We start from the raw sequence: 22,386 nt of genomic DNA, 5'->3' as shown, positions 1-22,386 counted from the left end.
TGAGGAAGAATAAGGCTAAGGTTATTAAAAATAGGAAGGAAAATAAGAATGAAATTGTCATACCTTCCAAGTGCCAGTGATTGCACTGGATTACACCAAGCTCATTAGAAACAGCAGTAAGGCAACCTGGCACTAGCATTGCTCACTGGGTATTTAACATATCTTGATCACTCTTGCAAAGTCAAGGCAAAAAACAGTAGAAAACACAGGTTCATCTAAGATGAGAATCTCCTTGGGCACGATCCTCTGTTCCTGCCCCAGCCTTTTTTTCTGGAACGCAACCATATCTGTAACAACTTGGACTACACCAAACACTGTGCTGCTGTGTGTACCAGCACAGAGATGAAGTAGAATACAAACTGCTATCCCAGCAAAATGGCAGGAGCTTTACACCTGCTTCAAATGAAGCAGACAAACAGAATAGTGAATTCATGCCATGTTTATAGTTTATATTTGACTAACAGATTGTTCATTTCTTGGGAAGTTTAATATTTAATGCAATCACAGTGTAACAAAAGAATGCTAAATTGCTTGGTTCTTGAGGGCAGAAATTCCTATTGATTACAGCTGAAATCTTTCACAGGATCAGAAAAAAAAACCCCTGCACTTTTCCCTAGCTGAGCAGAAGAACAGGCACTGAGCAATCAATCACTGCTTAAGGTTCTTGTCTCATTACTCTCACACACGATGCTAATTCAATTGTTTGCCAAGATTAGACTGCTAATATAACCCCTGATTGCTGATATTCCTTATCACACAAACATTATAGCAGCATTAACCATATAGCATTCAGCATCACTAATGTGACCTTACAATACTACAACAGTACTAATACAATTGCTCATGCTTTCTCTCAGGACATGTAAAAGCCATAATTTTATGACTCTTTCCTGCCTTACTCATGCTCTCCTCAACACTCTCTTCCATGTTCTGTGGTTCTGTTACATACAATACTCTGACTAGATTTTCTTTTCCACCTCTGCATCTTATCCCTGGAAAATTTTATCTACAGTTTCAACTGCACCCAAACTGATGACACCCTCATGTATGACTACTTCCAGACTACCCCCTTTCAGCACTCAGTAAATGCTTGGCCTGTCTTTTGGACAGCATATCCACAATATCTAGCCTTCAGCTCAAGTACAACACAGAGGAGGCTTATTTTGCCTCCTCTTGCCTAAGGACAACACAGCTCATCCCTGTACCATTAGCTGTCAGCTTGGATATGCACTGCATTTATGTCTACAAATCTGGATTATGCTGAAGCTCTTGCTGAGACAGAGCTTACCCTAATAGCCTCTCCTGATTTCCTCAGTTCTCTGCAGGAGGATACTTTTCTTCCAGACCAGAAACATGACTCTCTGCAGTTTCACGTGAAAAGGGTTAAGCTAAATAGAAAAATGGGTCTGTTGCTCCCAAACAGAGCTACTTGCATGCAGTGCAGTTAGTAACAGAAAACTCCCTTTAAATTCACCTATTTTTTTCACCTACGTTAACACAGAGGGGTAGACAGCACGTCCTGAATGTATTTTTTACAGTGTTTGTACAGTCCTTCCTTTCTCAGGCATCTGGTGCCAAACATCTCAGCAACTCCAACATCATTTCCTCCAGTCCTGATAAGAAGCTTGCTCTCTTCCCAAATGGCTTTGGCAAATATCACAGCCCAAACCTGTCACTATCAGCAGGTCTCTCTCAGAGATGCATTCTTGCAACAAATTTACATTTGGTTTCAAGCCTTCCCATCTCTTACCCTCCCCCTTTCTGTCATTCCCCACTGCTGAGCCATTGATTCCTGCTTCTGATCACTCTCTGAAGGCTCCTACTATCACCCAAATATCTGGTTTTCCAACAAATCTTTTCATGCTTTCCTTCATTCTGCCTTTCCCATTGCTAGTGCTTCTCTCCTGCATTTTATTTTCTGTGTCAGAACTGATATCTGGCTTCAGAAAAATATCATGCCCTTGCCTTCTCTGCACTCCCCTATGTACCCTCTATACTGATTTCTGTAAAGATGGAAAGCTCATCAGACAGAATCAGCTTTCTGCTCCGTGTTGATACAATGCTTAGCACAGTACAGTCTTGCTCGTGTGCCAAAAATGGTCTATGGCATTATAATATGTAAAATGACAATATGTTGTATGTATGTTCCACGTGCAGATCTAATATATGGTCACGTGCATCTTCACTTGTTCTGGATACAAGTACCAAAACAGTCAAGTGATAGAAGTGAGTGAACAAAACACACCACTACTTTTGCTATTTGAATGTAAATCTGGAATTTTAAAGTAAGATAAATATTTTAGAGGAAAAGTACTATTTTAGTTCAGTAGCCACCCACAGAATTGGGAAACAATTGGTCTAAATCGTTGACTAATTTTTAAACTGTTTCCCAAGTACCCACAGATTCTCTAGATTGTCTGTTGTAGAAACAGTTTTATCTGCACTACGCTTTATTTTAGGATAGCTTATTCCACTCTTCTTAAAGGAAGAAAATCCACTGGTGTAAACCACCTTTATGATTACACAGCTGTAGCACTACTGTTTCTGTTCTTGTAACTATTTCAGCATAGTTTTACAAGTGAAAGCCAAGCCTGAGTTTAGCCCATCCAGTCAGTCATAAACTTGTATACAATATCATCACGTGGAATCACCACCCTGAATGAGAACAATCAAGAAAGCCTACATGGATATTCCTACCTTTAATCTACCTTATTATAAGTTTTGTCCCCATTTTGAAGGTCAGATGTTGTAACACATTCTGGAGTGACAGACCCATAGAAAAATATGGGTTGCAAAGGCCTTACAGACCATCTAGTTCCACCCTCTCTGCCATGGGCAGGGACACCTTCCACTACATCAGGTTGCTCCAAGCCCCATCCAATCTGGCCCTTGAACACTTCAAGGGATGGGGCATCCACAACTTCTCTGGGTAACCTGTTCCAGTACTTCATCACCCTCACAGTAAAGAATTCTTCAATATATCTAACAACACATCCTCTTTCAGTTTAAAGCACAACCTCTTGTTCTGTCACTACATGCCCTTGTAAAAAGTCCCCCTCCAGGTCATGGGAGTCATGCTTGGTGTTTCCCTTACATAGGAGACAGCATCAGACGCTGCTCTCCAAGCTCATGTCTACACTGTCAGCACAGTAGGACTGCTGCATGTGCAGACACACTAGAGTGAGTTTTCCTCTAGCAGCAAAAGCAGTGAAACCACAGCAGCATGGAGTTTCACAGACCACAGGATGCCTGGTGACTTTGCACAGGGTGTGCTGCTGTCTGCGCTACCGCAGCTTCAATCGTCAGCCTGGCTCGGTTAGGGCACGCAGGGCACCAACTAGACATCTTTGTATCTGGGACAGTTTTGAGTTGCCAGGGCAGGAAAATAAACTCCCACCCTAGTTTTGTTCTTGTTCTTGCTGTGCTTCCACCTTCCTTACTTGAAAGCCTGAGCCCTCAGCTGCTGTGGTCTCGAATGCTTGAGATGGAAGGCCATGTCTCCTGCCTGAAAAAAATCTTGTCCTCTGTGTGTGTTGAAGGGATGGAACCACACTTATACGTGGTCAAATCTATGTCCCTAAAATGAGGCAATGGCAAAAAGCATATCCAAATCACCAATGAGAACCTTTTGTTTGTCCAGACATACAAACCAAGCACGGATTACCAGCTCTGACTGTGCAAGATATTTTTAATCCAGCATTTTAGGTGACTTGGCATGATTGGCAAAAGCCTGAAAGGCAAAAAAGGGTCAGAAGGGAATTTTACTGCAGTGTCTGCTCAAAACTACATACTGCTCTTAGTTACACTTTTGTGGCATGCACCAGTGAAGTGGAAAGAGCTTTAGCACAGTTCACTGCCAGAACGCAAAATTAAACTAAAGAACAGAAAGTCTGCTGAAGTTTAGCATGTCTGTCTCACTCACTAAGGCTCCTGTAACACTCAAAAACCCCACAAAACAGCAACAAAAATCTCAACACACAATGCAAATGTTTTTTGAAAGCTTGGAGTTTTTCTCAAACTTCATCAGTCCATCAGATAAAAGACATTGTGCTTTTCTATATACCTTAAGTCACCCTTAAGCACCATGACTGCACACTGCCAATAAAACAAAGCATTTGCAGTAGAACAGATTAAAATTTACCCAAAAGCTGTGAGCAATTCTTAAAGGGTGATGTTCCTCTTTTTTATCTACACATACTTATTTGTATTTTCTAAAGAAAGATCACAAAGTTACTACTTTGTTATAAAAATGCTTTTTTTGTGAGACAAATTAGCCATTATGTACTTTAGAATCACTCCTTTGGTTTAGCATGAAGCTCTTAGGAACCTGTGTGTGAAATGAAGCTGCCAACATACATGCTATTAAGCATTTAATTCTTGTGTTTAACCAGGAAATAATAAGCATTTATTTTCTGAAGGTCATTAGAATGTGGGAGACACCACACATGTGACAAAGTTCATCCACTGTACAAAGACAAGCTGGATCACATAATGCCACTTGATCTAAACAATAGCAGAAAGGGCAATAAATGCTGAAATGATCTAAAATTGAACTGAAAAAAAATTAAAAAGAGGCTCTGCCAAAGTCTTTCATGTGTCTCCTGGAGGGCAAAGACAGCAGCAGGAGTGGGGAAGCTTTACTTGTTCAGGCTACAAGCACTGAATGATGACCTTGTCCCTATACCAAAAGTTCAGCCAGCTGACAGAGTTAAGCCTGCAATGCTCACTGAAAAAGAAACTCCCTATAAATTGGAGCATATTATCAGATGGCAGTAGAACAATCCCCTTCAGACACAATAGAGTCTGATTCTTAAGAGCACAGAGGTCACTTCACTACATTCCCTTAACTTTAAAACCACTCTAAAATATTTATATACTTATTAAAGAAGGATTTTAAAGCTTTTTTAGCTTAGGAGGAAATGCAGTAGCATAAATAAGATTCATACCCTCATATTCTACCAGTGAAATCATTGGGTATTTTATGCAAAAACTTTGAATAAGCAAGGAGTCTAATAATAAAAAATCCCATTACAAGCTGCCCTACTGAGTTCAGTACTGGGACTGGTGGAGACTTCGTCTTCAAACACTGATCACAAATTTCACATTTTATCATTTGCTAGGGCTTGTGTACCCAGTAGAGGCTCAGCAGAAGGCAATGATAGCACATCTGTCTGTCCCTGACAAGAAATACTCCTGGAGCTCTCCATAGGAAGAAGAGAAGCATGGGCATTAAAAGGTTGCTTAGGGTTTCATAAAATGCAAAAGGCTTAAACCTGCAAACCTCAATTGCCAAAGTCAAAGGTACAACACCATTTATTGAATGCATGTATGATCTGGGTTACTCTGATTACCTCGACTTTCAGGGCACTTTCACCTAAGACTTTTCCCAAGTCACTTGTCTATGAAGAACCATCTACATAAGCTCAAAAACTCTGTTGGGTTTTTTCTCCCAGTTTTGATCTTCCTATGTTATTGACCTCCTTGCCATTGTGCAGTTTGTTATTAGTATTTCTTAATTAGATTAACATGCAGCTGTTAGTGATAATTTCACAGCAATCATCATGAACAGCAGTAGGATCCTGCACTGAAAGTCTCTACCATGCACATCTGTACCACTGTTAACCATCCTGTCAGGATCTCTTCTGAAAGACCAAACACTTTCTTCAGCTGTGTCTGCAGTGGCATTTATTCCCACTCTTCAAGTCAAGAGTGAATCTAAGACTACGCACCCTGAGAAATAAATCCGTATAAATGCCAAAATTACTTACAACAGAGCAGGAGTCACTGTTTCAGCCCAGGCTGTGGGTAACTCACACATCTTTCAAGCTCCAGAGTCACGTGAACTGGAAGGACTATGAGAAAAATTGGAAGGAAAATAATTCTTCTATCCCACCACCACTACCTCCAGTTTGTAATTTGACCCAGCTCAAAAAGCAAATCTAGCAGTATCCCTTATTTTACAAAAATATGCTAATTAGCACAGTAATACCCTCTCTATTACCCTTGCCTCAGCCCATTTTAATTACTCTGTAACCTAAGCAGACCTGACTAAACACCTAAATGTGGGTATGTCATCAATGGAAGTGTTTGATCCAGGTAGGTGTTTTGAGCAAATTGATATAGTGGAATGTGTCCCTGCCATGGCAGGAGGGTTGGACTAGCTGAGATTTAAAGGTCCATTCCAACCCATACCATTCTGTGATTCTACCAAAGAGGAACAGTTTTCCACATGTTGATGATTACACGGCAAAATTCCTACTGAAGACAAAGCAAATTTGTATGTTAACATACAGAGGTAAAAACATACAAGGTGAAAACAGGAACTCCTAGCAAGGTGTCAGGTAACTCTGACAACTTGTACTCACTATAAAGTTTTAAATTCTGTGCTCTTTACTTTAAATGTTAGCATTGTTTTTCAGCCTGACATTTCCAAGCTTAGGTCTGTGCTTGAGGAGGTCAGTCTTCAAGATTAAAAAAAAAAAAAAAAAGTGGTTTACCTCAGAACAAAAGGTCATTTTTTACCACCTCATTAAAATGTACGTACTTCCACCCCAAAATCCAGCTAGTTTTCTCTAAGACAAATGCAATTCTAAAAATCAGGCTATTTTTTGTGGTTCATCAAGCCCATTGTTTCCAAAAGTAAATAGCCATTATCCTTAATAATTCAGTAATCACTCCCTTCCCTTAAATGAAGGGCTTTGAAGGTGATAGGGGAAAGGCTGCTTGGGTCAGATAGCCTCACTGGGAAAGAGCAGCCAGCTTTTGTGCTGTTGTACTTGCAGGAAGACTTGCTCTTGTTTTTATTATAGACAGGTTTTGTTTTGTTTCCCAAAGAGAGCGATTACAGTAATTCAAGAAAGAATTAAGAATTACCATGACACCCTTCAACAGAGTAGGAAGGTAGCCACACAACTTCCATTAGCTGTTAGAATGTGATAACTGACAGCATGAAACTGGGTAAGAAACAAGAGCTCAGGAAAACAAAGTTTAAGATGTGCCTTGGGAGGGCTTCCAGATGTTAAAGCCTCTTGTTCCAGCTCCCTTCACATGGATACACATTAAATTTCCGGAAGAGGGGTCCCAGCTCCCACCAAAAAGCTGTTTAGCAATGCAGACTCACACCTTTCACTGCCCCAGTATGACTCATCTGTGTGCAGGAAAATAACTCACACTGACCATGTGGTAAAGCGAGCTTTTTAACTTGTATAGTCACTAGTAAAACCAGATCTTGAGAGAATTGATACTGTATCTGTCTTGAAAATGCAGATTATTTTTCCTCCCTTCGGTGCCTTTGAGTCACTCAAAGATGATGTTAAATCCAGTAGGATTTAACAGTAGGAAAACTCAGCATTGGCTCTCCACTCCCACTGAAGTTAGGGTCATGGAGTTGAGCACTGCTGACTGCTTCTGAAAATCTCATCCAAAGAACCCAGTCCAAAGCAGGCTAATTCCCTGGACAACTAACTCATTTAGATTTGTACAGACTTTGGCTTCAGCCCAGGCTGCATTAGCATCCTGCAGAGCAATGTGTTTTAACAATTTACCATGCAACAGCTCTTATAAAATTCTCAGCATCTCTGAGTGAGCCACAATACAACACGTTGTTATTTAACATTATTTTCATAGTGCATACAGTGCATTTCAGATTGTTTTCTGAGGAGCAGTGACTAAACCAAGCTGTTACTTACTATGGGCTACCTAAGAGACCAGTGCTGTCACTTACAAGGAGGGCTTGCAAGCACCAAACACATAAAATCATGCATTCTCACAGGCTCTACAAAAGCACAAGTCAATTTATCCATGGTTACAGGCAATTCAGTTAATAAGAAGAAGGTACACATCACACCAGTCACCAAGAGCCTTGTGGCTTGGCACATTTCTGTCACAGGTTAGCAAGTGACTCTTATTCAGGAGCTACAGTCTACAAGAAAATATTCTATGACTTAAACTACAAATAAGTATCTGAAAGAACTCTAAGATGACCAACAACTGCATTATGTTACATTTCTTGATGCTGGTGGAATGTGTCCAGGGAAGAATAATCAAAGCTTGGTTACTGCTGGTACAATCTTGCTCTTCTAAGAGAGTAAAGGGTTCCTCCATCATAAGAAGGATGAAGTCTTAAAATTCCCCTAAGGAGACAATGAGGAACTTTAATTAATGGGTTTGACTGTAGGATTTTTTTTCTGAATTTGAAATTAGTTGTTATTCAGCAATATTCGAAGTTCAGCACCATTTGTCACACAATTCAGGGTCCAGTTTCCTAAGCTGTCAGGTCTGACTAACCCATGGGAGACAGAGCTTTGTTGATAGGTGCAGAGAAGCATTAAACTGACATATTTACAAAAACTGTGAATTATACATTAGTTTCTGTATGAACCAGACAGGTTTAATGTGCCACACATTCTTCATGTATTACAGCTGGGTCTCTTAGTACAACAATTGCATTTTATCATTCTGTGAATTTAAAGCTGGTGGAAGCATGAGACTGACATCTCCAGAGACTTTTATGTGATCCTGAACAGAGGAGCAACCATGATTTCTTCCACAGCATTCACACCAGTGCATCCAACCCAGAAGGGCCAAATGCCCAAGAGAATGGGGGTTTCAGCTTCCATCCTCATGCAGCTCTCAGCCATTCTGAGAAGACAACTGAGGGCATTGAGGTGGGATGGGTAACCTAGCTTCATGATGTTACGAGACTGGTCTCCCATAGCACATGACAGAGACTGAAGAAACTGTCCCTCAAAACTCAGCATGCAAAAAGGAACTTGTTTCAGGGAACTGCACCCATCATGAGGTATCACCTCAGCTACAACTTTACATATATTTTATAATGAGTTGATACAATCTGGGGAGTAAAGGTACAAATCCCCAGGGTCTAATACTACCATACTGCTGTTTAACATAATCCCATCCACTCTAGCTATGCTGCTGTAACACCCACAGCACTAACAAGACCTCTGTGCTCAGCAGGCTGCATCCACTTCTGGGTTTCCTGATGCAGCAAAATCCTTGACCTTCTTAATGCAGAGCTGACATGTCATCTCAGTCCATCTAATATTTAAGTAAGCTTCCCAAAAGGCCACCCTTTCCCCTGTAAGACTGTTCTGCCTTGACGCTGTGAAGTTCCATCTTCAGCTCAGGCATACAGAACAAATGTTCCTGTAAAGCATATGCTTGGATTTTTAACTGTCTGCATCTGATCATCACTCTTTTTTGCCAGCTCTGAGATGCTGCTAGAAATCACCCACTTGAATGGCAAGAGCTGCTGGCAGGCTTGCAATGAATAGCCTGAGCTGCTCACTGAAGAGCTGAAAAAGAAAAATCACAGTCCCTGTCTACCCACCTATCTGACACAGCCAAGATCTACAGGCACATCAGACCCAACATCCTTGTGCAGCCTGCCTTCACAGAGAGCAGAGCAGTGGGAAATCACACCAACCACATCCTGCAGACCACTCGTAGGGGTACGGAGGGAAAACACAACCCCTTGGTAACAGCCATTGCAAAAGGTCTGGGAAAACATAATTCTCTTGTGCATGCTTCTCTGATCCAGACAGCTCCACAGTAGTGACATCTTACACATTCAGCATTGATTCCACAGGCCTTAAGTAGTTTAGAGGCTCCCAGGGATCATCTGACCACACACCAGAAGATGGACTGTGACCACAGCATTATTTTTGCTTTTTACTGCACCACTGGGATATGGTTTCAGCTGGAAACTGATCTGGGGAATATTTAGTTCCAACCTTTTCTGTCACAGTGGTCTAACCCCCAACCCATTTTAATGGCATCTGAATGCAGTTCTGTGGATTATGTAAGGCATTAACTGAGTTAATTTCCTCAATCACACCAACAGACAATATGACATCAATGAAAAAGTACAGGTATATGTACAACAAGGATTGAAGAGAACTCATTAAGGTATTAAAAACTGAGTTACATGCAAATAATGTGAATAAATTAATAAAGGACAGTATAACCTGACTGCAAAGTACCTCTTTCAGCAGAGAGGTCACTGTGATGGAATCCCCATAAATGAAAATATTTAAAATCAAATATATCACAAAAATATGCTGTAGAGAAAACTCTTCTCTGTCCAGGAGATTAGTTAGGTGACCTCAACAGTTTTGCCTGTCTCAAATGACCTGTGACTATAACACAAGACTGCAGTCCTACTGTACATCTGTACCAGCTAAAATATCCACCTCTACACACATAACACTAAATAAAACTTGGCAGAATACATTCAAATGACAACATTCATCTGCTCCCTGTCACATCACAGTATTTTAGTAGGTTTTGCTCATGGCACATTAATGTTACAATTGCTGGAGACCAGTGCTTAGATGGCAAAATAAGCAGTGGGGGATGGGAGAGGAGCAAAATGTCATTTTAGTATTGTTCCTAGAATAAAATCAGAGAGGAGAGAAGCTACTAAGGTAGTAGTCAGATGTGGAACTTGCAAGACTGACAAACATAGCATGAAGGGAAAGGACAATAGCCACCAACCAGATTCCTTTTTCTGTGGCCACTTCAACTGCTTCAAGTCCAGCTTGTTTCTATGTCTACTTAGCTTCCCTGTGACAAGATGCTTCAAGGAGAAATTACACACAACACCCAGTTCTCCCACAAACACATCCCACATGAACACCATAGCTATGGACAAAATGTCCAGTTTATGGTCAGCTGAGCCAAAACCTCTCATGCCAGATCCAGCACCATAAGCCTGTTATTGGATTTGCTGAATTCCTGCTGGGTGAGGTATGCTTTCTACAAGATTATGATTCCGAAATACAGGAATCATAATTCCAGGAGGAATTATGGAAGGAGGCCACGTTCAACTGCTGCTAATGAACATTACCTTTGTTTTTGTTTTCTGCAAATGAGTGCAGGAGGAACAAGGATGGGATGTGCTTGAGCCCATGGGGCTAGCACACAGCTACACTGGTACCTAGGCAATCTTTCCCTCCTGCATCGTTTTCGTGCACCCCAGACTTCTGATCCCCCTTGACTGCTGTCTGACAAACACAGCAGTAACAAGTAGGAAGTGAATTCATATGGCTTTCCCATAACTGCTCCTAAGTCATGGTGCAAATCAGCCTAATTGTATCAGCAGCCTTCTCTGCTCTCCACTCCACTCTGCAAAGAGCCTTCCCAGAGGGCCAGTCAACCAGGTGAAGGAAGCAAGCACATTTCTGCTTGTCCCAGGCTGCTGGAGAAGGGCAAAGGCTCAGTTACCTCATGAATAATGCACTGTCTGTTTATGCAACTCCAGGGATCCACTTCAAATCAGCCAGTGGTCTCCGGAATTACTTTCAGCATACTTGGCCAGACTCTTTGGTAGGGAAATAAAAAAGCTGCTTTCAAAATTTTCTCTGCTCACTTGAAGCTTTCCTCCCTCTCTGCTATACATAATCCAGAAGAAAGGAGACATGATTTTCTGGTCACTCCAGTTTCACACTGGTACCACTTGGCTGACTTCAGTAGTTTTACTCATTGCTGCTGTGACACAGCGAGCTTCAAAGGTGGCTTAACAGCATACAGGGATGTACCAGCAATTCAGAAACGAGTCAGGAGGAGATCAAGCTGCATGCAGTATCATCAGTGCCTCCTAAGCAGATGGTTAAGCATGAATTATCATATAAAGGGCTAACAGAGTCTTTTCTTACTTGTTGTAGAGGTGGAATCTGAAATACAAGCAGTGTAAGAGGGAGAGGTTGAACTCATAGGGGGTGAAACTGCAAGATATTCCTCCACCCTGCAAAAAAATCTTTTTAAATACTGGCTCTCATCCCAGAGGTTTGACCCCAGGGGATATGATGTCAGTATGCCAGTGCAATAGCAGAAGCAAACCTTGAAATATAATGTCAACTCCTCCTTGTAAACCTCATCTAATCCAAAATATTTCACATGAGAAAAACTTGCATAAAGAGGAGCCAGGAGGAGAAAAACATAGCTCAACTATACAAAGTCATGCATAATGCAGACATACCCATGTTAGGAAAAGGCTGAGTTGTTCATGGGGCCAAGTCAAGCAAGTCACTCTAACAGCTACTTACTTTAGCTTCCCCTTCCAAGCCCAGTGTTTAAAAATGTGCCACTACAGGCTGTGAACCTAGTGAAGAATGGACAACACTTTGTTTGCTTTCCCTCTACACTGGGTGTGACTGAAGCACTGATCAGTCTGCAGACTCTCACAAGCAATTTCTTGCCTGCAAGCCACTGGTTGGAACTGCCTGGAGAATACTCAAGTACTCCATGCACTAGGAAAGTGCCTCAGTGAAGAAGGCTGCAGGGATAACAGCATCATTGGGGCATTTAACTCTATTCAAACAACAGCAAGTAACTTTGAGCCCACCTAACCATGCCATGCACGGGAACCACTGCCAAATCAGCAGCATCATAGCACAGGCCAGGCTAACACACAGATCCTTTACAGGCCCTCGCTATGAGGAGCTGGGTGGCTTCAACAAAACAAGGCAGATGGCAGGGTTGTGACACAGAGCTAAAAGCAGCAACCAAGAGCAAGCTCTGACGGAGCTTGGACCAGTGCTGGTCCCTTTCCAGAACTCCAGAACATGAAGAAAAGCATTGGTCTGGAGGGCCTCCTCACAAAAAAAAAAAAAAAAAAAAAAAAAAAAAAAAAAAAAAAAAAAATTTCAAATTTTTACAGACTTTTTAACCTATTTTCTACACACAGGTTCCAGGTTGAGTTCAGGCTAGGTGACACTGGCCATCTGCCCACAGCACATTTCAGCAATCATCTTGGGAGGACAGCTCATAAGCTCATCCACCTGAAAGTATGGGAGGCTGTGGCACACACAGATACATACCAGGTCACTTCAAACAGACCTTACCGTGTTTGGCAAAAACTTCTGGAGTTACTCAACAAGCTCTTATCAAATGTCTCAAGGCTTATTGATGCTGAAACACCTATTCATCACCTCTGTTTAATAAACAAGAATTTCTAACTGTGCCTGACTTCTTTGCCTTCCTAATCTTCTAAAGGAAGGCTAACTTTCCATCCTTCGCCATCACAGCAATGTTATCAGTAACCTGCTGCACTTGGTGCCCAAAGCATTTTCTGCCTGACCAGAATAGTTCTTGGTACCTCAGTGGGGAGTTTTCAGTGCCAGACAGGTTGCTTTATTCCTTCACTAAGCAGTCTTGATCTTTGAAGTTCACCTCCACAGGGAGAGAGCCTTTACAGAGTCTTTCCCTGGAAAGTTCAAGACAACTTGAAAAAAAGAAAGTAAAGGTAACACACTTAGTTTAACCTTTTTCACCACCAAAGCATATGGCTAGCATTTTCACTTCCAGGGAAGGTTCATTAATTCACTGCATCTTCGTATTGGAGATGTGTGACAGTTCTCCTTGAAGTCAATGATGCCTTCCTCCCTCTCAGTTTACCCTTTCCCAGAGTAATGCAAACCTCACTTCAGGTCCTGCTCCAGCCCTCTCCTCCCAGCTGCATCTCACTGTCCACCATCACCACCTGAGCCCCTGCAGCACATCCTAGGGGCAACTGGTGCACAGCCCTTTCCAGGCAAGCAGCCCACAGCCTGTAATGGGAGGGAGGGAGACAGGGAACAGCTCCCAGGCAAGAGGCAGGGCAGACAAAGGAATTTCAAAGTAACAAGAGCTACATCCCTCTTTCCCCTTTTATTTTTTAGGAGCCTAGTCCCAGAAGCACAGCCTGCTGTATTCCCTCCTGCTCCAAGACTCTCCCATCCTGAGAGATATAATAAAGCCTGCTAGCCTTTATTCAGCTGGCTTCCTCAGGCCAAATTTGTCAGCATGACGAGGTGCCTTTCCATTTTGTGTTTTCACCTACTTTTCCAATTTCTTACAAGGGAGATGTCTCACACTCTGCCCTGAGAGCAGCCCCTCCCCTCTTATCATTTGACTGAAACACATCCTCCTCTTCCAGGCAAATGTTATCTGAAGTTTCCAAGTGGTTTGTTTTCAAAGACAAGAAATGCCAAAGAACACTGCTAAGCCTTTTCACCACTTCCCATGAGGCTGGGCATGGCTTGCCACGTTGCTGTGACATTCAGGGAACCTGCAGCAAGTGCTTGTCTCCTGCAAAAGAGGCAGAAGGAAGACTTAAGGATTTCTACTCCTAATACAGGACTTTAACCTCAACAGCCCATGCTACTCCCCACCCCTCCTAAGTCACTTCTTTTTTTGGCACTGTTTCTAACAAGCCAAACACAGACCACCAAATGTAAGAAAGTCAGCCACGCAGAAAGAAATACAATATTATCTAATCTGATTAAATTTGCTGCTGTTTAGACAGCAGTTGCAGTCTGGCCCAATTATGGCCCCCTGCACATTTCCATCACAAATTCCATTCTCTTTATCCCACCCTCAGTATTTACAGCTTTTTACTCTCTGATATAAAACCCAGCAAAAAGGCATCAGCCATAAAACAAGCTTTGCAGTAGGAAAAAAAAAGTGTTTGTTTGTAAAGAAAAACAACTTGGTCTGGGCACTTCTTTCAATCTCACGGAAATGCTGAAACAATGCAAGCAACTGGGTTTGGCTTTCCATCTCTTGTAATGCTGCTTTCAGTAGAAGACCAGTTTCTTTGGAATTTTGGACAAAACAACAACTGCTAAACAGAAAGCAACTTCAAACAGATGACTTTTTGCCAACAGCAGATCAGAAGGCTTTCAAGTCTTTGGGCTTCAGGCATATGGAAGTTCCATTAGGGTCACGCCTGAGGCACTCCTGATCAAGCTCTCAGGGGCGAAGTCTGCAGGATTTTGAATGGCCAAAGATTTCCAAGATAGTGAGCTCTTCAGGGCTGTGAATCTTTTAGCATTTGACCTTGAATGCAATTCTGCGTGATTTTTGACAGCTAGCCTCCCACTAAGTGACAGACACTGCTGCACTGGTGCCCAACAAACCCACTACCTAGAGGACAACTGCATCTATTCCACTGCTTTACACAAATAGAGGGACAAGCTGCCCAGGGGTCCAATCCAGGTGAATAACCCCCTTCTCCCAGTTTAACCCAAAACACCCACTGCTGTACTGAGGCACTCTGGAATACAGCTGATTCTGCCTGTGATCACTCACTGCTGCTGATGTGCTTCAGATAAATGGGCTCCAACACCTCCAGCTACCAACAGAGGTGAGAGTTTTCCTATCATTGTAAAACTTCTCATGGGAGATGTAATAAGAACAGGAAAAAAGGAATGCCACAGATGTGTTAAAGGCTATAGGATCTGCAAAACTGAGAACCACAGACACAAAGAAGTCCCATCCCCAACTGCTCTTCACCTGCTCCACCTCTAACCCCAAGGAGGAATAAAGAATAACTGCATCCATATTTTTGTGGGAAAGAATCTGAGTTACATGAGCACAGGGGGATATTGACATGAAAAAAAAGATGAAATTCCCCTAGGAAATGTAGAGGTAGATCTCAGATTGCTCCATACAGGCTTTTTTTTCTGGTTTCCATGTCTGAAAAGCAATAGGCTGGTTGAAATCACTTTAATCCTACCAAAATGAACATTTCACCATAAACACCTGAATTTTCACTATCTTGTGCTTTGTGAAGCAATTTAAAGTTACTTGAGCATCCAAAAGAAGAAGAAACAAGAGCCAGAACTGAAAATTACAGGCATTTTGAATGATATATTTGCCAGTTTCTCTATTTAAAGCACATAAGGCTTGATGTTCCTCACATCATCCACGGCATTTTAAGTAATATCCTAACTATTGTCCACACCAATTAATCTCTCACAGTCTTGTAAATGACAGGTTTAGAGATTGGGACAGTACAGCTGCATTAAAACAGAACAGAGGCTCATGCTACACAATGCTCCCAACAGAGTTACACAGTTTGTCCCAGTCCAAGACTAATTTTCTGACTTCTCTTCCTCTCTGGCCATATTTTAATTTTTTTTCCCAACCAAGAAACTGCCCCCACTGTTTGCTACCAGAAAACTGAAGCAGCACAATTACCCACACTAACTTCCCTAAAACTAGTTTCAGGCCCTGACAGGCTTTATGGTGCCAGATCAGCCTGGGAATAAAAGAACAGATAATGAGAAAAAGACAGACTGCCAAGGTGATCTTATTACTACAGATATATATTCTGTAAACAATACTAATTTACAAATTAATATATTTTATTTGCTGGCAGGATTGGAAGAATGTGACACTCTCATTTTTTCCTGCAGCAACAGCTGCAGCAATTTCATGAGCCTATTGCTACAGCACAAACCCATCTGAAGTTTGTTCTAGAGGTTTTTCATACAGGGATGAAGAATATATCTCATTACACTCATGAGAGTACAGTCCATATGATCTGCTTGCTTCCTACAGACTTCCTAGCTGCAAGCACCACATAATGCACATGGAATGCAGGCTAACGTACTAAGACCAGCAAGACAATTATAAAAACCTAGATGTGTCCATCATCCTAGTCCAGAGCTGCAGTTCAAGTAAAACTAATATTCTCTAGGAGTAAAAAAACAGTTTCCTGTACTTCTCTGCTGCTAATTCTTTGATGCAGCCTTTTCAATAAAGAAATGTAAAAGCAATTCCTCCCCAAAGTAAGCAAAAGCCTCAAAATCCAGCGCTTTGTCAGTAACCCAAAGAGCACACAAGGCCAATTAATAACTCACTTGTTGCATTACATTCAAGACTCTTCAAGAAAGCCTTAAATTATTTGCCAAAACCTGATTTAGTAGTTCGAGCATCATTGCAGAGTTTTCTGTCAGGCACCATGGAAAGGAAATGTTTTCTAATGCCTATTTATCTATTTACCAGCTTGTTGAAAAGCACTAACACTCATATCTTCTAGAAAGACATCATTCATGACTCTTACAGTGCAATTCCATCTAGTGCAAATTCCCTGTGAGCACAGGGAATAGTACATGCAGCTCCAGTAACTTTCAGCACCCTACTCACTTTCACCCAGCACTATCAAATGATTCTGCACAAGGCAAGAGGCCATACACAAGCATGCTACAGGCTGAAAAAATGCCCAGATGTGAAATTACAGATATTTTTTGATAATTCATTCAAGCACTCCTAACAACAGCTGCAAATCTGAATTTGCTCATATCAGCTTGAGCTGATGCTCAAGGTTGTATTTGCAACCAACATTACAGATGTCTGTGCTTCTCTCTGTCTTCCAAAACAGCAGTTGCTCCAGCCAGCCCAAAAAGGCCCTGCCTGTTTGCTGAAGAAGGGGGTTTCCCAGCGTGCAGAGAGCCATAACAAATACTAAAGAGAAATTCCATACTTCATTAAAAATAAATACACAAGTCTCCCAGCTGCTGAGCCATCGCTGCTCATAGTAAGCTGCCTTATTAAGATTTGGGATTTTTTGTAGCACCTGTTAGATAAAGCTCCAACACTGGAAAGCTGATTACTGACATTAATAACCCACAAAACATTCAGTGCCTCAAACAGTCCTTGCAACCTGGGTTATGAGCTGCCCTGTATACACTAAAAAGGGACACCAACAAAAATAACAGTAGAGGTTATTCTCCACTGTGAACCAAGTTACTCTGCACTCTCCCCAATCCTATCTTCCCACCCTGATTTTAAAGTCCCTGCACAACCATCCAGGGAAAAGCCCCAACCAGAGTGACAGCGACTGATCCTCCTCCAGCAGCTCAGATGTGCTTCCTGCGATGATCATCCTCTCAAGAGCATTCAGCTGCAGCAGATCCCACAGTGAAAGAGAAGAGCAGACCTCAGAGGCCTCACCTTCTGTCCCTGCCACCAGCTTCCACACAAACTTCAGCCAGTCTCTTCCTTTCCCTATGCCCTCTCATCCCTGGTCTGTAGCTCTGGGCATCCTGGAGGATGAAACCACCTTCAGGAAGGCAGGTAAGTGTGATCTAATTAAAACACACAACCTGTGTTACAGAGAATGGAAGCTCAGGACAGCAATTCTGAGGCTTAATTCTCATCAGACCACTCTTGCTCAGAGCAAACAGGAGTCTCACCAAACACACAACAAGGGTATAGTGGAACAATTTTATCCCCACCTGACATGTAAAGGGTCAGGTCCCTCTACACACAGATGGAAGCAGGTGTGGTCTCAGCAGCTGCCAAAATATCTGTGTACATCATCAGGCTTTGTGAATAAATCACCTTCAGCTACGTGAACAAATCTGTAATTTCAAACAACGACAACCACAGTACCATCACAATTAAATTCGTATGACAAGCTGAGAGACAGCACTATAATCAAAGGCATAAATAAGTCTGCTAGACAGCATCAAATCTCACAAGCAAACAGAACAGCATTCATGAGACAGAAGCAAGATGGCTTGTGAACACAATTTCCTCATTTCAGGCATACAGTGTGTCGAAGTATTTTTTTCCTAATGGCTATGTGGCAGAGTAAAAATTATGTTCAGAATTACATTTCAGGTCCATGGTTCTCTCAAGCTACGCCAATAGTCACAGGCCATGTCCACACATACTTTGGCTAGTTTAGCAAAGATGTCCCCCCTGCAAAACAAGCATCTCATGACACAGATTTTTAAACAGAATTCTTCAGCAACATGAATTTAAAATTCAGGACACCTTCTCATGTATTCAGATAACACTGAATCCACAAACTAGTCTCAGGGAGTGTTGCTTAGCACTCTGCCTGAGAAGAAAGTCTTTATCAAAGCATCTCATACTGTTTAACCACAAAGCATCTTTCCCAGCACTAAACTGTCAAGTTCCTCCAATGCAAGCAGCAAGTCACAAAAGAGTTCTGCAAGCTCTGTCACACTCATTTAGCGATAGATTCTTGTAGGCTATGGCTAAGGTATCTATGCACCTCTGCTCCAAACATTTTCCATCTTATTTTTCATTCCTGCAGACGTGCTGCCATAAATGCTATAGAAACACCACTACGTAGAGCTATAGAACTGCAGAGACATAGCTATATCTTCAGATTTTTTGATAAACTGGTACAAAAGCTGTTTGCAAGCAAATTCCTACCTACATGAATTACTGTGCCTTACAAATATTCTCTATAAGGAATCAGTGATTTTTATCTTCAAGAAGACTACTTGTAATCAAAGGTTTGCAGAACTGTGACCCAAGACTCCCACCAATAATTTCCTTAATTGACACAGATGTCTTTGCTGAGAGGACATAGATCTGCAAGACCAGGCCCCTCTCCCTGAGGCACACTTGGTTTTTCTTTTGGGCCACAATGTGCTCTCAATAATGTCATCATAAATTTCAACTATTTCCTTTGATCCAGTAGAGCTTTAATTGCATTTACAGTGGAGCAAGCATGATCAGAATCAAAGCTTTTACATACAACTTTCAGGCACATTTCTGGAATTTATTTTGATGCACACAAGCTTAGCTGCAATTGTTTCAGATGTTCTCCCAGCTATTTTCTTTCCCCTTTCCTATCCCCACATGAAACACTAACAGTTGCATTGTCTTTTATGGGCTGAGGAAGTGAAGGAAGGGAAGGGACTTCCAGGAATTTTTAATTTATATATTTTTCACTTTAACAGGTTTTTTAGATTTTTATACATATATGAAACTATATGTACAGACACCAAGAGAAAGAATTTAGAGTACTGAGCCCAGCCCTTGGTTACACATTTTTAAGCAACATCACTCCAGCACATCAAGGGTAATTACTATTTTATAGTTCTCTCTCCTTGCTTGACTCCATTTGGATTTTGAAAAGCTCTCTATATTAAAGCTTCTCATTAGCCATGTGAAGCCCAGTACCCTAGAAACAGTATTTAATTCAACCATGCCCTCCCTTCTGGGCATTTCCTGGCAAAAAAATTGCCAGTTGGAATAGCTGAAGACAGCCAAACATTCACTGCAAGGAAGTGCCAAAACAAGGGTCTTTATTGCTAATAAAAGCCATGGAAACATCAGAATGCAAAACAAAGGTGCTGCCTTTTTTTCACTTCCATCTGCTTCACTAAAGCTGTGACTGCTGCTGCGATGGAATTGAAGGCACCAGTTTTCACCCTGAGATAAACTCTAGCACGGTAGCAAATGACAGAAGCAATTTTACTCCCAGTGTTAAATCACTATGTTTACTCTTACATTACCAGCAAGTTGCTCACACCATGTTCTCATTTTCTGTGCTCTTCACCATGCTCATACTCAGGAGTTAGGCCTGATAAAAACCAAACTTTTATCATTAGCCCTGGCTATGCTAAAACAAAGCATGCTATGGTCTATTTCTAAAGGAGAAAAGGGATAAACTCTCAGCCTCCACAATTCTCTATGACTCCTGCTACTCTGAGAGTCAAACCTGGGTATAAATAAGATCTGGTGTTTATGATAGCCTGGATGTCAGTTCCACCACCTGGAAGCGCAGCTATGCCAGGCACCCAGAGCACCCAAGGACAATTACACTTACACTTGCCAGGTGGATGAGCCTTGTCTGACACGGGTGGTCATGGCCAGCTGTGCAGGGCAGCAAGGCTCATCCTCCTCTGCTCTTCACCACATTTTCAGCATAGCCAGCTCTTGAACAAGCACAGAAGTCTGGAGACCTTTGGGAGAGTTTTGTTCAAAGGTCTCCAAACTCAGAGTGACCCAAAAGCTGAACTGAATTCTTCACAGTGTCCATGACCCATCTTTATGCAGAGCACAGCCAGACCCACACACCTAGAGCTGGACTGTACCCGTAACACCGATACACCAGTGCCAGCTGAGCACTCAAAAGATGGATGCAAGTGACCACTTATGCCTGCACAGGAGCAGGAATAACCTGTACCACAGACAGGTGCCACTGTGCTGGCAGAACAGTGCTCATGCCAAATCTGCACTTCTAATGACCACACAGCAGTTACTGTATTAAAGAAATCATACCCCCTTGCAGTCAAAATTACACTGGTACAAAAATCTACCTGCAGACCAGGCCTTAAATCAATTTAGGAAACCTACACAAGGGATTGTGCCTCTTTAATTATATAGGCATTTAAATAAATTTGTTTAAATCAAGATTTAAGACCTGAAATAATTTTATTAAGGACTATGGTTTTGTTACCTGCATGCATGCTGACCTTGCAAATGAAGTCACTGACTTTGACAGCTCACTCTTAGGAGCTCAGAGTTTGTTACATGGAAAATAAACAAAAAACAGAAGGGTAAACATTTCTGCTTCAGTGGTTTGAAGCAACAAGAACAATTCATAACCACTAGAAATAGTGCTGTGGCAAACAGACATTAACAGTGGAGGGGTTGTTGCACTGCAGTGGCCTGTGAAAAACACCCATCTTGGCCATCCTGGAAATTTAACTCCATTTTCACTCCTGGCGCTCTGCCATCACTACAGCACAATGGACAAAATCTACTGCACATATGAAGAAAAGGACAGTAAGCTGCAATATGCTCTAACACAATTTACCTAGTTTTCAAACAAAAGCAGAGAGAACAATGTGTTTAGTATCTCGCAGAGCTTTTACTCTGCCTCCATCAGGTGTTGTGTTCAACTATCCATGTCTGGAGCACACAGCAAACCTCAGTCACCTCAGGCATGAGAGGGCTTTAAGAAAAAAAAACCCAAACAAACAAAAGAGAGAAAAGAGGCAACTCTGGAAGTTTGAAAATCCAGTCATTTTATTTGTTCTTTTTCCCTATTTGTTATTTTCACTTCTCTGCATTTACCTACATATTCTTCCTTTATTTATTATTTAATATTCTTTCAAAATCTGGAATAACAGAAGCAGCTTGCAAGTCCTTCCTTTTATCTACCTGCACCACTGAACACTCAGCAACTCAAGCCCATAAAACCAAGCAACAAGACAAAGACACAGGGATCAGAGAGCTCAGTACCACAGCAGGCCATCACAGTGGTCCCTCTCTGTCAAGAATGAAGGCACAAAGCAATGCAAGAAAGAATAACAACAACATCAACAATAATAAAATCTGTCTTTTGATGTTTCCCATGTGAGCCAAGTGCAATAATTTACTCTACAACTTAAATAATTACAATACTTAGCCTGGGCATAGCTCTAGCAGTATAAATACAGCTTTTATCAATACCTTCTCACATCTTCTCATAGAATCAAGCTATGTGGCACATTTTCTGTTTGTGCAACAGCACAGATGTGCCATTTTAACAAAAATTTTAAAAACAGCTGCACAAGATATTGTCTATGTGATAATCACTCAAGTGAAAAATAGAAAGAGATCCTCACTAGCACAGCCACAAGGCTAGACATGCACTCTACACCTTCAGCACCAACACCTGCTTCATTCATGGGAGGTATTTTACAACTCCCAGCCCTTTTTTACTTAACTCACACTAGTCAAGTCTTCCTCAGCCATGCCAGAAGCCACGCCCCAGAGAGCTACTTACCTGTTTGTAACACCAAATAGCAGTGCAAGATATTATTGTGCTGCTAATGCTGGTTTGTC

The 22,386-nt window shown here is 41.7% G+C and overlaps 1 protein-coding gene across 4 annotated transcripts in view; it reads right to left on the bottom strand.

The window, feature by feature from the left end:
- GFOD1 (glucose-fructose oxidoreductase domain containing 1) overlaps positions 1 to 22,386 on the bottom strand; it is a 78,000-nt gene that overhangs the window by 41,509 nt on the left and 14,105 nt on the right. Inside the window, exons 1-2 of one of the 4 annotated variants that reach the window (XM_050970749.1) lie at positions 13,841 to 14,038; positions 13,118 to 13,225 (exon numbers count right to left, since the gene is read on the bottom strand). The exons of 2 other annotated variants lie outside the window; for them this stretch is intronic. The gene's annotated coding sequence lies outside the window, so the exon portion shown is untranslated. Of the gene's footprint in view, positions 1 to 5,768; positions 5,794 to 13,117; positions 13,226 to 13,840; positions 14,039 to 22,386 lie in introns of those variants that run through there. One more of the 4 variants, XM_050970751.1, reaches the window with a different exon arrangement.

The sequence above is a fragment of the Serinus canaria genome, chromosome 2 (genome assembly GCF_022539315.1).
Source record: "Serinus canaria isolate serCan28SL12 chromosome 2, serCan2020, whole genome shotgun sequence".
Taxonomy (NCBI): domain Eukaryota; kingdom Metazoa; phylum Chordata; class Aves; order Passeriformes; family Fringillidae; genus Serinus; species Serinus canaria.
Note: the sequence above shows the minus strand (reverse complement) of the source record. Positions and strands in the feature narration are given on the sequence as shown.